The sequence below is a fragment of the Equus przewalskii genome, chromosome 19, assembly GCF_037783145.1.
Source record: "Equus przewalskii isolate Varuska chromosome 19, EquPr2, whole genome shotgun sequence".
Lineage (NCBI taxonomy): Eukaryota > Metazoa > Chordata > Mammalia > Perissodactyla > Equidae > Equus > Equus przewalskii.
The window spans coordinates 18,649,528-18,658,915 of record NC_091849.1 but is presented as its reverse complement, the minus strand read 5'-3'; the positions used below and the strand labels follow the sequence as shown (position 1 = coordinate 18,658,915).

General features: G+C 38.7%; 1 long non-coding RNA gene across 1 annotated transcript in view; it reads left to right on the top strand.

The window, feature by feature from the left end:
- The first annotated feature begins 5,237 nt into the window (after positions 1-5,237).
- The window catches only part of LOC139077271 (uncharacterized), a 65,279-nt gene continuing 61,128 nt past the window's right edge, over positions 5,238-9,388 (top strand). Inside the window, exon 1 of the long non-coding RNA XR_011529635.1 lies at positions 5,238-5,333. This is a non-coding gene — a long non-coding RNA (uncharacterized lncRNA). The remainder of the gene's footprint in view (positions 5,334-9,388) is intronic.

Sequence of the window (9,388 nt, the reverse complement as noted above, 5' to 3'; positions counted from 1 at the left end):
AAACTGCCTTAGGAAATTCTGACCAGATGAACGTCAAACATGCAGGTGAGGTTTTTTCCTGGCATGCTTCTGCCCAGGCTTCCTTCTCTTGGAGGTGAAATGATCTCATTACAGAGTTATTGTTCACAGAGTTGATGACCAATGATGAGGATGTGGCATTACTGACACAGAAAGATACTAATTCTATGTGACTAAAGGGGGGAAAAGCAGGTTGCAAAACATGTGCATAGTGTGATGGCATTTTTGTAAGAAAAAATATGTATATGTATATATTTATGTATAGAAAACCATCTGGATTTGCTCTAAATATTAATAGGGATCATCTCAGCTTGGTGGGATTGTGGATAATCTTAGTCTCCCCTCCCCCCACCTTTTTTCATTATCTCTCTCTCTCTCTCTCTCTCTCTCTATATTTCTTTCAGTGAGGAAGATTGGCCATGAGCTAACGTCTGTTGCCAGTCTTCCTATTTTTGCTTGAGGAAGATTGTCCCTGAGCTCACATCTTTGCCAGTCTTCCTCTATTTTGTATGTGGGATGTCTCCAGAGCATGGCTTGACAAGTGGGATGTAGGTCTGCGTCTGGATCCCAACCTGCGAACCCCAGGCCACCAAAGTGGAGCACGTGAACTTAACTACTGCACCACTGGGCTGGCCCCACATTATCTATATTTTTAAAAATAATTTTTTTAAAAAGAATACAAATGTTTCTTTAAAACAGAACAGATAATTACATTGTAGGTAGATAACTGTCTGTAAATATTCATATTTACATATGTATATATGATTGATTTGGATTTTAAAAATTATTTAAAATTCTACAGGAACTAGAAAAAAGTAAAGATGAATGCTAATGTGATTTCAAGGTGACACAGACTTTTTTATGTGTTAAAGCAGAAAAACAAAAAATATAAAATATTGATTTATTTTATCACATAATTTTTAAAGCCTATATAGGTCATTAAGTGGAAATACTGTTTAAGTAAGGCTTAAAGGCACATACCAAAAACACATAGTGTAAAATATTTACAATATATAGGGCCAATTAAAAATGCTTGGCACAGCACTTGGGACAAGGTAAAGGTTTAATAAATATAAGCCATTATTATTTATATTAATAAATATAAGCCATTTATTGCAAATAAAAATTCTTCAAAGCTAGATAAACAAAATGAACAAACAAGTCCCTGATCATGCAATGGCTAATAAACTTATGGCACCAAGTTTAAAGTTAGAGAAATGCATGTTAAAATCATATATATGTACACACACACACACATACACACACACCATTCTTTGTCTATCAGATAAACAAAGATTTATAAAAGAAAAAGCATAGTTTCCAGTGCTGGCAAGGTGTCAGAGAAATGGGTACTTTTATACTATGCAAATGAGAAAATGAATCAGTTTAAACTGTCTACATGGTAGTTTGTCAGGAAATATCAAAAACTTAAAAATATTTATATCTTTCAACCTAGCAATCCCATGCCCAGGAATTTATCTTAAAGGAATAGTTACAAATGTTACACTCTTTAAAGGCCCAGTAATTTCACTTGTAGGAATTTATCCTCCAAATAAACTCACACATATGTAAAGTGACACAGATAGAGAGTTATTTATGCAGGTTTGTAATAAAAGATTGGAAACAACCTAGGTCAGTATCAATAGGTGTAAGATAAATAAATTACAGTACTTTCAGACAACAGAATGTTATGGAGGAAGAACAAAATGAAAAAGAATGTGGCTGATAGAGAAAGAATTCCCCAATATTTTTAAATTAAAAAATATAGAGAACAGCGTAAAAATGGGGAAAAATAATAATATATTTCTATTATTTCTATTTGTTTGTATATTCATAAAAATACTCTGGAAGGGTACCCAAGAAATTAATATTAGTGACTTGTGTGGGGTGTGAGTGGGAAATTAGGCAGATGTGGGACAAGAAGGAGAAGGAGAATATTCTATTTGGTTTTTGAACAATAAATGCATTAGTTTTGTTTTTTAAACTAAAGGAATGAATTGAATTTTAAAAAAATACTCACAGAATGCAGCTGTAAGATAGTGTGGAAAAGCCAAGTACCTTTTAAATGTTTAAACTAAATAAATGCAATACTTGAAATTAACTGTGCTTATCTTTTCCTCTTTGAAGACAGAAAAAATTGCTTTTCTTCTCTTGGCATGCTCATACCCAAAAAAGTACCTAACACATAGTAGGTACTCAATTAATTTTAGAGGCATGAATGAAGCAATGGAAATTTAAAAGTTAAGTTAGTCACAAAGGAAAAAACCACAAGGACTTCTCCCTTCCAGGATCTTCTTTTCAGCAAAAACTAAAATTATTTTTGAGAGAAAACTGAAAATAAAAGTTCTAAGGGTCTAAGCAGCTATTTTAAGTACTTACCTCTTTCATCAGCTCTAATCTTAAAGGGGCTGTTAATGTAGATTATCAAGCTAAGATAAAATCAAGTAAAAAAACTGCAAGACAATACACTGCCACACTGGTACCCTATAGGTTCATAAACCAGGTTTATCCTTTCTATCCAATAATGTGCCAAATCACTTTTCCTTTTCTTGCCAATGAGAGATATTAGGATATGTTCACAACAAAGCCATGACAGTTAATGAAGGATAGAAGACATTGAGCTTACAGAATGTGCTATAAACCATCAAAATCCACCACAAAACACACCAAGTATTAAAAATGATCTAGTGCTAGTATAACGGTTAGCACTAGGGGAAATGTTCAGGGGCAGAAACGAAATCTATGAAATGAGCTGGTGACTATATATTAGATTAGTGATTCTCAACACTGGCTGCACATTATAATCACCTGGGGAGCTTTTAAAAATACTGATGCCAGGGCTCAACTCCCAGAGAGTCTGATTAAATTCATGTGAGGTGGAGCCCAAGCCCTCCTATTTTTTTAAAAGCTCCTGGGGTGATGCTAATGGGGAGTCAGGGTTGAAAAACATTGTATTGGAATACGAGAAGGATGGAGGGAATTCTCTTGCAAAAAAAGACTTAATCAGCTGGTCCCAGCCGTTATAATTTGTACAAAAACAAAAATTTTAAGATTAAACTCTTCCCTTTTTTTCCTTATGCCCCCAGCCCAGACCTTATCCCAAACTCCTTGCTGGGAGTATTAAATTATTTCCTATCGGTTGTCTCTCTTGCTTTCATTCTTCCTCCATGTTTCTACCTTGAGCAACAATAACAAATGGTTTTCCTTATATCATGAAGTCTGCTGTGTACAGAATGTTTGCAGTCTAAATTTCTCAGCTTGGCTTCCACTCTGAGCTCTGCCATCACCGAATGAAACCATTTTGTCGCTCAGTTTCCTCATCTACTCCAAATTGGTTGGGACTGATAACTTTTAAGGTCCTTTTCTGCTCTAAAATCCCAAATTCTCTAGTTCTGATTCATTTCAGACTAGCCACCTCACCAGTAAATAGCTAATCTCATCTTTTGTAGTTCCCCCAAATATTTCTTAATTCAAGTCAAACAAAATTCTCTCCACTGCCTTACTTTTTTTTTTTTGCTCCTTTCTCTCCAATGCTTTTGTTATTTATGCTGTTTCTTCTCCTGCAGGTGTTTTCATTCCCCTCAGCGTACCACATCTTCAGGCACCTGGCTCTCGCTCACCTCCTCCAGAGGCCTTCAGGAAATCACACCACTTACATCCATCGTATTCTTACTTTAAGATTTCCTTGGTACTTTACAGTGTAGACCCTCTTTACGCAAAGTGTGGTTCCTGGACCAGCATCGCTTCGACGCTTGTTAGACAAGCAGAATCCCAGCCCTCACCCGAGTCTGCATTTCAACCAGATGCCAGGTGACTGAATGCGTATCACACGTTTCAACACACTGGTCTATAATAGTTTATTAGCATCTTCTTTTATTTTCTAGTTGTATTTCTTATTTGCACATCTTTAAAGGTTTTCAGGTCAGGGAACCTATATTCTAACTTGAAAAAAATAATTCAACGAAAACTTCTAGTCCTCACTATTCACATGGCAGGTACCCTGAAGTGTTTGTTGAATAAATGAATAACTGCCATGTGTACCAAATACAATTATAGGAATAGTAAACTCAAAATTTAGTTTTAAAGGTTAATACAATGATAGACTTGTCTAACTTCAGAGGTCTTAAGGGAACATCTCACCAGGTCTCCCTTACAGATCAAGAAACGGGAGGACCAGAGAAGGAAATGACCGCAGCGGGGAAGGCAGATTTAACGCCATCATCTGTAACATTCGCTCCAGTTGTTTCAGTAACAATGCCCCACCAATCTTGAACAACACCAAAAAGACAAGTAAGCATCCAAAATAGATGTTTAGGCATTCAAGGGTATTCATTTTCCTCAAGCCTTTACTCAAAGATCATTTGCCCTTGCATTATAGATCAATCATCACAATTTACAATCCTTACCATGTGTCTGAGTGCTAAAAGCTGGGGATACTGAAATGACCATGACCCAGTGTTTGGCCTTATGGAGGTCACTGTCTAATGGAGAGCAAGACAGAGCAGAGGAAAAACAAAACGTACAAGCACTGAAAAATTGGAGCCATTTACCCTCTACACTCTTGAAAGTACAGTATGGTACAGCACAATAGAATGGTAGAAGAAAATGCAGTTGGCTCCAAGCCCGAATCATGAGTTCGTTACATTTCTTTCTTCCTTGTACAATTTTGAGCTCTTCCTCTGATTCCTTTTTCGTGATACTCAGCACAAGGCAGAGCACACAGTAAGGCCGCAGTGAATTAATCCATCAACACTTTCAAAGTCCACTTTATCTACAAGGACAAATTTTATTTTGTTTCCCTTTTTTAAGGAGTAAGAGACACAGTTGCAATAAGCGGAAAACAAATCCTCTCTTACTGAACCATGCTCAGCTCGAGGGCCTCCCTGCAGAGCGCGCGGCCGTGGGCTAACTGGCAGAAAGCAAGGCCTGCGGTGCTGAGCTGCAGCCCGGGCGCCAGGAGGAGGGAGGACCTCGATGGCAGAGCCTGGAAGGCTCCGGCCGCCCAGGGAGGGGCGGGGCGGGGCGGAGGCGCCTCCCGCCGGCCTGGGCCGCGCGGCTCCGGGCGCATTCCTGCACCCTCCTCCCGCGCGCCGCCTCCCTCCCCCCGACAGCTGATTCATTGGCTCGGCTGCCCAGACTGCCTGGCGCCGGCCGCGTGACGTCACCCATTCACCGAGCCCTCCTCCCCCCTCCGCTGGCGCCGGCCGGGCGGTCGCCTTGACAACGCAGACGCCAGCCGGCACAATGACTTCCAGCTGGAGCAGCCCAGCCAGCCCGCGCATTCGCTTGCTCGCGCTAGGTTTAAGAGCGCGGGGGTGGGTTTCTTTTTTTCTTTCTTTCTCTCTCTTTTTTTTCAGTCTCCTGCGGGTTCCCCTGCCGGGAAATGCGCTCGCTCTAGTTTTCTAGGGCTCTGGTCCCAGTTCCTTCTGAAGCGCGTTTGCAGACTCCTTTCCTCGGTCGCGGTCTCGCTGGGCTCTGTGTTTTGCCGGGCAACAGCCCATGCTAGGCTCGGCAGACCTACTGGCGATCAGGGTTCAGCCCTTGCAGCGCTGACACCTGCAGAGTCGAGGTTCCTGCCAAAAAGCGTAAAGCAAAGGAGGAAAAATTCACTGTCATAATACCGAAAATGATAAACCTCAGCTGTCTTACAGAAGAATGTCTGAGTAGGTGTTGATTACCTCCCACAATCACGAAACAACTTTCTTTAAAAGATTTTGCACTAACCCCTGTTAAAACGTAGTGGTTCTTATTTTGCTTTTAAATCGGACTTCACGACAGTTGGGAACTTGAAGTTAGAAACTTAATGCTTCCAAATGAATAAATCTTTCCAGACCAGAAAACTAATCTAGGAAGTTGTGCTGTAAATTAGAATGGAGAATGCGCGAGGGAAGGAGGGAGAGAGAAGAGAGAAGAGAGTAGAGGATGAGGAGGAGGAAAGAGAAGAGATGGAAGAGATTCGTGGTTTCGGAGTTAGGGAAATAGTTCGGCGTGCAACCCACTCCCACTTTCACCCACCCCGATCCAAAACTCTTTAAGCCCTGAAGATGAGGGAGGAAAGAAGACGTAACTATTGACCAGAGTTGGGTGGGAGGTGATTCCTTTTGCTTCATTTTCACTTTTGTGCCAAACCTCTTGCTTCAAAACAGCTGCATTTTTGGAAGCCCACAACTGAGGACTAAGTGAAACCCTCCCATGGATAGCATAAATCAGCGTTTTTGAAGTTGCTCATCTGCAGGATCAATGAGCCCAGAAGATGCAAACTCCCTTCTCAGCTCTTGCAAAAATACCTCCAGTAAAAACAAGCACTTTGGCTCTTTTCTACTTTCTGTTAGTCCAGATTTTAGCATATCCTTCTTTGCTTTTTAATTTATTGTTTATATATTTGGTCCCATCCTCAAACAGATTTTAAACCCTTTGAAGGCAGAGAATGGCTTTCCTAAACTTTTAATCTCCTGGTTCAGCTGAACAGTTGCACAGTGAGTATATTGTGATGATGGTGCTAAAGAATGATTAATAACCACACAAGCCATTTAGTTGGTCAAGTCGTCGTTTATTGGCTCATAATACCCCTTGGCTTCTGTGTCTTCAACACACTTCCCAAACAGTTCAATCTGCAGAGACCACTAGGTAGTAGTTGATGATCATTAATAAAAATAACTAATATATTGGAATTCACAGTCAAGATAGGAATACTTACTTTTCACATTTCCCAGGGTTACTGCTGGTAGTGGTCAGCAGTTTGTTGAAAAAATTAAAATTTAAAAAACCCTCAAACTCATTTTGTTACCCATCAAAAATGAGGACTCAGTGAAACATTAATTTTCTGAAATTGCTTCGTATTTAAATGTGATTGTAATTGCTCCTCAGTGTTTTAAAATTATAACATTGATACCAAATGCTTGAGAATCCAAAGAACAGTCTATCTGGGTTGGCGCTTTTGTCTAAAATGGTCTATAACATAATGGATGACTGATTGTCCCATCCACATTATTTGAATTCACTTAAATGCCAGGTTTTAACATTGGTGGGGGGGAACCCTCAAGAAATCTAAAATAGATTTGCATATTTAGTTTTCTCCTTTTCTTTCTTCCACTAAACTTACTCACAGGTGTTCCACTCACCTGTAGTTTCACTAATAGCATTGGCTGCCAATAGTTCTGAACCCCAGCCACACTTTAGAACTACCTTACGAACTTTTAAGAAATACTGTTGGCTAGGTTTCTTCCCTAGAGTTTTTTATTCTCTTGGTCTGGAGTGTGGTCTGGGCGGTTTTTTCCCCCCAAACTTTTAATTTTGAATTATAGATTCATAGGAAGTTCCAAAGATAGTAGAGAGGTCACATATATCCCTTCACTGTTTCCATCATTGCTTACATTTTACATAACTGGAGTACAATAGGAAAAACAGGATATTGACATTGGTATAAAGCGTTTTTGTAATTCTGTGTCATCTCATCACCTGTAGATTCTTGTAACCACAACCACAATCAAGACAGAACTATTCCAACACCACAAAGATCTTCCTCTGTAATCTCTTTATAGTCATCCCCCGCTCCCAACCATCCCTAACCCTTGGCAACCACTAGTCTATTCTCTATCTCTATTATTTTGTCATTTTGAGAATGTTATATAAATTGATTCTTACACGCCTGTGACCTTCTGAGATTGGCTTTTTTCACTCAGCATAATGCCCTGAAATCCATCCAAGCTGTTGCATGTATCAACAGTTTATTTCTTTTTATTACTGAGATAGAATTCCATTGTATCGAAGTACCACATTTTGTTTAATTATTCACCTGTTGTAAAACATTGTGGTTGTTTTCTTTTTGGGGGGTATTACAAATGAAGCTGCTATGAACATGTGTGTGCAGGTTTTTAGTGGACATAGATTTTCATTTTTCTGGGATAAACACCTAGGAGTGTGATTGCTAGGTCATATGGTTAAGTAGATGTTTAGTTTTTAAGAAACTGCCGAACTATTTTCCAAACATACTGTACTATTTTACATTCCCAACGGCAGTTCATGAGAGGACAAGTTTCTCCCATCCTTGCCAACATTTGGTATTGTCATTATTTTAAATTTTAACTGTTCTGATAGGTGTGCACTGATATCTCACCGTGATATTATTAATTTGTATTTTCCGAATGACTAGTGATGCTGAACATCTTTTCATGTCCTTATTTGCCATCCACAGATCCTCTTTCGTGAAATGTCTCTTTATGTCTTTAACCCATTTTCTTATTGGATTGCTTGTCTTGTTACTGTTGAGTTTTGAGAGTTCTTCATAAATTCTAGATATAAGTCCATTATCAGAAATGTGGTTTGCAAATATTATGTCCCGGTCTTTTCATCCTCTTAAAAAGGATCTTTTGGAGAGCAAAGTTTTTAATTTTAATAAAGTCTAATTTAAAAATTTTTTCTTTTGTGGATCATGCTTTTGGTGTTATGTCTAAGAACTCTCCACCAAGTCCTAGAACCTGAAGATTTTCTCCTATGTTTCCTTCTAAAAGTTTTATAGTTCTCCATTTTACATTTTAGTCTGATCCATTTTAAGTTAATTTTTATATAAGTTTCAAAGTTTAGATCAAGTTCATTTTTTAAACCTATGAGTATCCACTTTGTTGGAAAAGACTATGCTTCCTCAGTCGAATTGCTTTTGACCTTTGCAAAAATCACTTGTAGTATTTGTGGGTCTATTTCTGGCTTCTCTATTTGTTTCTATTGATCGATATGTCCATCTCTCCATAAACACCACACAATCTTGACTACCGTAGCTATGTAATAAGCCTTGAAATTGGATAGAGTAATTCCTCCTATATTATCCCCTTGTACATTTTTTTAAAAACTATTCTAGTTCATTCCCTCTCTGTACAAATTTTAGAATAATCTTATGTATATCTATAATAAACTTTGCTGGAATTTTGATAGATATTGTGCTAAAACTATATGCCCATTTGGTGTGCTGGCGGGTGACATAGTGGTTAAGGTCACGCGCTCTACTTCACGACCCTGGGTTGTCAGGTTTGCATCCCCCGAGGTGGACCTAGCACTGCTCATCAAGCCACAGTGTGGCAGCATCCCACATAAAAGAGAGGAAGATTGGCACAGATGTTAGCTCAGGGCCAATCTTCCTCACACAAAACGAACAAAACAAAACAAAAAACCTATATGTCAATTTGGGAAGAATTGACATCTTTAGTATGTGGGTCTCCCAATCTATGAGTACAGTATGTCTTTCAACTTATTTAGATCTTGTTTGATTTTTTCATTAGAATTTTGTAGTTTTTGGCATACAAGTTCTGCACGTGTTTAGTTAGATTTATACCTAAGTGTTTCATTTTGTTAAGCAACTGCAAATGATATTGTATTT